Here is a 6000-nt window from a genome sequence, read left to right on the forward strand (position 1 = left end):
TGTATACATGAATTGCATGTATTACTTGTCTTGTTGTAAAGCATAAGTGATTTTCAATCTAAAGGCGTCCGTACATGTAGCGTTATGTTTTAAGTGGTAATTTGAGCATGATTAGTAATATAAAGTTGGATGATCTTGCTAGTTTAGTTTCCAGATTACAATGAATGATTTATGATTACGTATGGGAAAAGTCCTACCGCAGAGTCGCTGCATGAAAACGAGACACAGAAATCGAGAAAGTAGAAACATAACACCTATGGTGTGGTTAATGGTATGATGTGATTTGCAAAAGAGAAATGCTTTGAAAATTGCAATGTGGCCGGACTTGGTAGCCTATGGTGAGTCATGCGTGTGTAAAGTATTTTTAAAAAACCAATGGAAATTCGAAGCGGCAGAACCATTGTGGTATACTCGGGAACCCGGAGCGATGGAACCGAGGGATGAATTGTGATTTGGTTATCCGCGGAGAGGAGCCAACACAATTGGTTTAATGATTTTCAAAAATCCACATGGGAACCTGAAGCGGCGGAACTATTGTGAGGATACTCGGGAACCCAGAGGGGTGAAACCGAGGGTTTTGAATTGTGGATTGGTTATCCGTGGAGAGAAGCTAATGCCAAATTCAATGTTTTTGTGTGCCAATAGGTACCCGGTGCGACGGAACCATTATGAGGATACTCGAGAAACTGGAATGGCAGAACCGAGATTGGGTGTGTAAAAATAATTTTTGAAATGATGATTTGATATATGAAAGGTGGAAAATGGTGACACAGTCTACGACAAATCAAGTTGGAGAAACTCAAAAAATTATGGACACCAATGTTAGTTTGAATAGTGAATGTGGATGTGTCATTGTTAAATTATTTGGTACTATGAGGAATCGTTAACCTTATGATCTAATGTTTGTAAGTTTAAGGGTTAGTGGGTATGAATTATTCTATTGAGCTCATGTAGCTCACGGTGTTACTTTTGGTGACCCTGACATAATATACTGGTGGCGACGCTGGTATAATGTGTCAGATTTTGTAGATGATCAAGGTGAGCTGTACATCTTGGAGGCCTTTGGAGATGAAGAAATGGCTAAGATAGAGGAGCAGGCGAAGTTGTAGTTAGAAACCCTAGTCTTCCTCCATTTTGTAATGAAAATACTCTTAGGAGGTTGTGATGTAATAATGAGCTAGACTCTATTTTGAAGTTTCAATAAAATTGTCTATTTAACGTACCCAAAATTAGGGCCGTTACAGAAACCATGACGGAGCCCGGTGGCCACCCTGCTCAAATTTTATTTTTTCTTATAATTATAACTTAGTGGTCTTTTAGAATCTGTATAATTCTATAAGCCTGTTCACCCGTTTCTTTCTTAAAATATAAATTCCGTCCGTCTAAGATTATTAAAAAATTTAGTACTGGCCCTCCTAATAATTCTCTGCAAAATAATTCACATGATCATATTTTTTGGAAATAGTTTTTTTTTTTTCGCGTGATACACTCGATCTCACTGCATTTAATAATTTATTTCCTCTTACAATTTTTAAGTAACCCCATGTTTCTCGTACTTTATAGTATTCTATTTGTGTGATCCAGGTCAACAGAGGAACGTAATTGATGCAGTATTTTTTTTAATTTTTTGCATTGTACTTAGGGGTGAGCACCGTGTCGTGTCGTGTTCATGTCAGAATTCTGTCAACCCTAATCTGATCTGTTTATCTTTTCGTGTTATTATGTCATGTCATGTCATATTTGTGTTTCGTGTCGAAAATAGCCGATCCTAATTCGCTAACTTCGTGTTGGATTCGTATTGTGTCGGAAATTCCCACCCCTATATGTTGCACTAGCTACGTGTGTGTTTTTGCTCCCACCGTCCCACGTTGTTCCCTTCTGCTCCTTACAAGACGAACTGACGGGGCTAATATTTTACATGAATGGGTGCCAAAAAATAAATTTCGCGTATTGATACAGCTATTGAATTTCCAAAATTTTCTTGCAAATATTTTGAATTCAGGCATAAAAATTTAAATTAAAACCCCCTGTAAAACATCCTCCTCGCGGAAGCAGAAACACTTTGTGTAGAAAAAATAATTATGTTAGGGAGAATACGAAATTCACTTCCTTTAAACTTTTCTCACATTTATTTAATCTCTTAGTCTCTCGTATGGAGAGTGTAAAATACTGAAATAAATTATTTTTTATCGTACAAAGTTTATACTTTAATTATGATAGTTATTTCATTTTTTAGGTTTGGGGGCACCGATGTAATGCATTACTACTCCACTATTTTGATGTACTATGTTTTACATAAAATACACTAATTTTTTATACTACATAGTTAGTTAGTTACATTACATTTTATGTGAGGTCTACTCTAGATGAGACAAAAATTTAGAAAAAAATCTATAAATTTTAAAATATTATTTTATGGAGCCCTGTAAAAAATCAGTTCTAACAAATATCTGGAACTATTATTTTGTGACTAGTATGCATGGATCATGTGCTATGTTCCCATTTCTATTGACATAAGCGGAAGCAAACCAAAGTCGAGATCGACAAAGAAGAAAATTTACACCACTACAAATAAATGACAATGAAAAAAAATCTCGAAAGAGTCGAAAGGCACACAAGAGTTTACATGCATGGTTCAGCCTGCATCCACAGGAGAAGAAATCAGGGCCGGCTCATAGGGTAGGTGAAAGAAGTGACCACTTTCAGCCCCCGAATTTTGGTCCAAAATTGAGGCTCCACTGTAATGTAACTTATATATTAATATTAGAATGTTTCCAAATAAAAATACAATTGTATCTTGTTTTCCTCAAAAACTATTGCAATCATATCCTTTTTGTTTGATTTTTTTTGTTATTTTATCATCTTTTTAAGAAATTCATGAATATGTAAAGGGCTAAATAAAGGAAATCACTTCGAGTATCCAAAATATATGAGTCAGCACTGGAAGAAATGTGCGAGCTAAATTACATAACCCCCATTCCTAGTACACCTACTCTCACCACCCAAAGAACGATTTACAATAGGAGAACAAAGGAGGCGGATTCTCTGCGGTTGGACTGCAAAGAGTCCATGCAGTCCAATCTCAATCATTCATCTTTGCATCTAATGGTCCAAACTTTATAAAAAATTTCAGAAAAAAAGTTTAACTTTTCCCTAGAAATTTTTTTTTAGAATCTCAACCGTTAAAAATATCATCCGACGGTTCATAACCTTCCAACCTCACATCTGCAGAGACAAGCGTAATTCCAGAAGAAACACCCTATTTTGAATAGGAGAGAAGAAACATCCTCTCATTTTCTCTGACCAGGCCATAAGCATACAAAACTTATAGTAATTAAAGTCAAGGATTTCAATATCCAATCCAAACTTGTAATTAAAGTCAAGGATTTCAATAATATCCAATCAAAGATTATATTGATATCTTCCAACTTGCAACTCTATCCTTCAATGACTAACATGAGCCAAAATTCAACAGAAAAGTGATGCAGTCTTTCATATATACAACTATGGTTTGCTTGTGTCTAAAGGCACGAAACAACTCGTTTTGAACACAATTCAAATGAATTTGTATCATTGACTACTATTGACCACCCCACCAACCAAGCCGACTTCTCCTAGAAGTAGTGTTCTCAAATAAGCTTTAAACAAAGTTCATCTAATCAACTAGAAAACTACATTAAATAGTTTACGGCACACATCAATTCATTGCATCTTAAAGAAATGTCTAAAAATAGCACATTTGCTGCAATTCCTTAGAAATACTGAAAGAGATGTGTAAGGAGAATAATTTCATATTGAAGGCTTAACATGAAGTGAGAGACTATCTTCTCATAAATTAATCGTCTTCAAACATGTTCTTCCCAATCTTTTATCTGTCACTTTTGATGTTGAATGTCTTTGACGTTTCTCATATATATCATCACTTTTCAAAATCTCCATGTAACAAGTTGAATAAAATATCTCCATCTTGAAGCATGCAAGACAAATCTAGTGATTAATTATATCAGTACGAATGTTTTATCTGGGCACTTTTGGCCTCAGGTGTATTTCCAACTTTCGGTTGGAACTGATCCCCTCTTCTTTAATAAAATGTTATTTTTGCCGTTCAAAAAAAAAAAAATTTAATACGAAATATTGGAGCACACAAACGGTACATGTGCAACTAAAGTTACATCATTTCCGATGCCATTGAAGGCTTGAAGCAATCTATTCGTGTTAATCCTCCACAACTCCATTGCATTTTCAAACCAATTCGGACGCAAGAGAGAGGGAGAGAGAAAATCGGACGGCGGTTGTCTATGCATAGAAATTGAAGGTTCTAATTTACTGCTAGGCACGTAAAAATAGTTAGAGCCATTCGTCTGTACTAGTAATAGGGTCAAAAAATCAATAGGTTTGCTATCGACTAATAACGCCGAACAATCGCTAAATTTGCATGACTACAAAGAGTAGCAGAATCACAGGCGGGACAGACCAGAATAGTAATGCTGAGAGAGAAAAGAGTAAGAGAAATGAGATGTTAGAAGTGAAGTGACGAAGAAGAATATATTCTAACATATAAAAGGATAGCACCCCTTTAGTGTTTCCCTTCTGTCATGTTTTTTTTTTTTCAAAATGCCCCCTAAAAGAAACCAACACAATACAAAATAGTTAACTATGAGGATGTAATAGACATTTTAACACAAAAAAAACTTCCAAAAACAGTAACAACCCACCACATATCTCCCTACTTCACAAACTACACACATTTCTCTGAAACTCCTTCATTACCCCACCACATATCCCCCTACTTCACAAACTACACGCATTTCTCTGAAACTCCTTCATCACTGATTCACGAAAACAATACCCAGTGTTCTTTTTTATGCTCGGTAAGAGTAGTAGTCATTAAATGTTCATTGAATTGCACTTTTTTAGTCTTTGTTTTCAACTGTTATCTATTCTAATATATAAATGAGGAGCACAAGTTTGGTGTCTCCTCTAAAGAGAGAAAACACACAAAATAAAATAGCTAATTGTGGGAATATATTGGACATTTTAACACATAAAAAAAAAACCTCCCAAAAACAGTTAACACACAAAAAAAAAAAACTCTCAAAAATAGTTACCACCCTACTACATGTCCAGATGTCCTCAAAACACCCCTTTTTCCTTCAATTGCTCCGTCCATTTAACAGTTCAACTTTACCGGTTAGTTTCATAGAAAAAAAGTACCAAATAACGCCTCACATGAGAAAGAGAGAGCCAGAGGGACCATTTTTGTGAAGAAGTTTGCCAAATGTCAAGAACTTTGAATAGGTTTGTACCTTCATCTACAACCCATAGCTCTTTACTGTACTCATTCATTTACCTACTTTTGGATTTATTGTTTTCTATTTTTCTTCGTTCATTTTTTTGGCATGATCATGTAACCTGAAGATGTAGTTTTGTGGGCCATTTTTGAAGATGTAGTTTTGTTGCCATTTGATAATTGGCCGGATGGATACATGCACGAATATATCTATTGTCACGTCTGTTCGATGCACGGGATTACAAAAACAAAAAAAAATGTTTCGTACTCTTTTATATCCTCATCTACATATGCTTATATATGCACAATTTGACTCATCAATCACTCTCTTCTCATGCCTCGACTGTGAGTGGCGAACCAAATTTGACAGAACAAATTGGTCTCCTTTAAAGCCCTATTAGAGGTCGGGGCACACACGATGCATGTGCAAGTTGAATTTTCACAACATTTGTGAAAATATTGTGAAAATGTCGACTTCCACATGCATCGCATGTGTCACGGCCTCTAGTATTAACCTATTGTGATCGATAAATAATAATGTAGGTTGAGGGTTCTGCTGGAATCGCTTACGTGTGAGTATTCGTGAGCTGGAGAGGTGTGATTGGTTGACAATTACCGAAAAGAATAGGGAGGAAAACTTGTGGGGTGAGGGAAGGAGCGGGAGGTACAGACGGAATAGAGGCAGCGTGTCCCTTTTGTTCTCCGCGGGG

Source organism: Rhododendron vialii, chromosome 12a, assembly GCF_030253575.1.
Source record: "Rhododendron vialii isolate Sample 1 chromosome 12a, ASM3025357v1".
NCBI classification, from domain to species: Eukaryota; Viridiplantae; Streptophyta; class Magnoliopsida; order Ericales; family Ericaceae; genus Rhododendron; species Rhododendron vialii.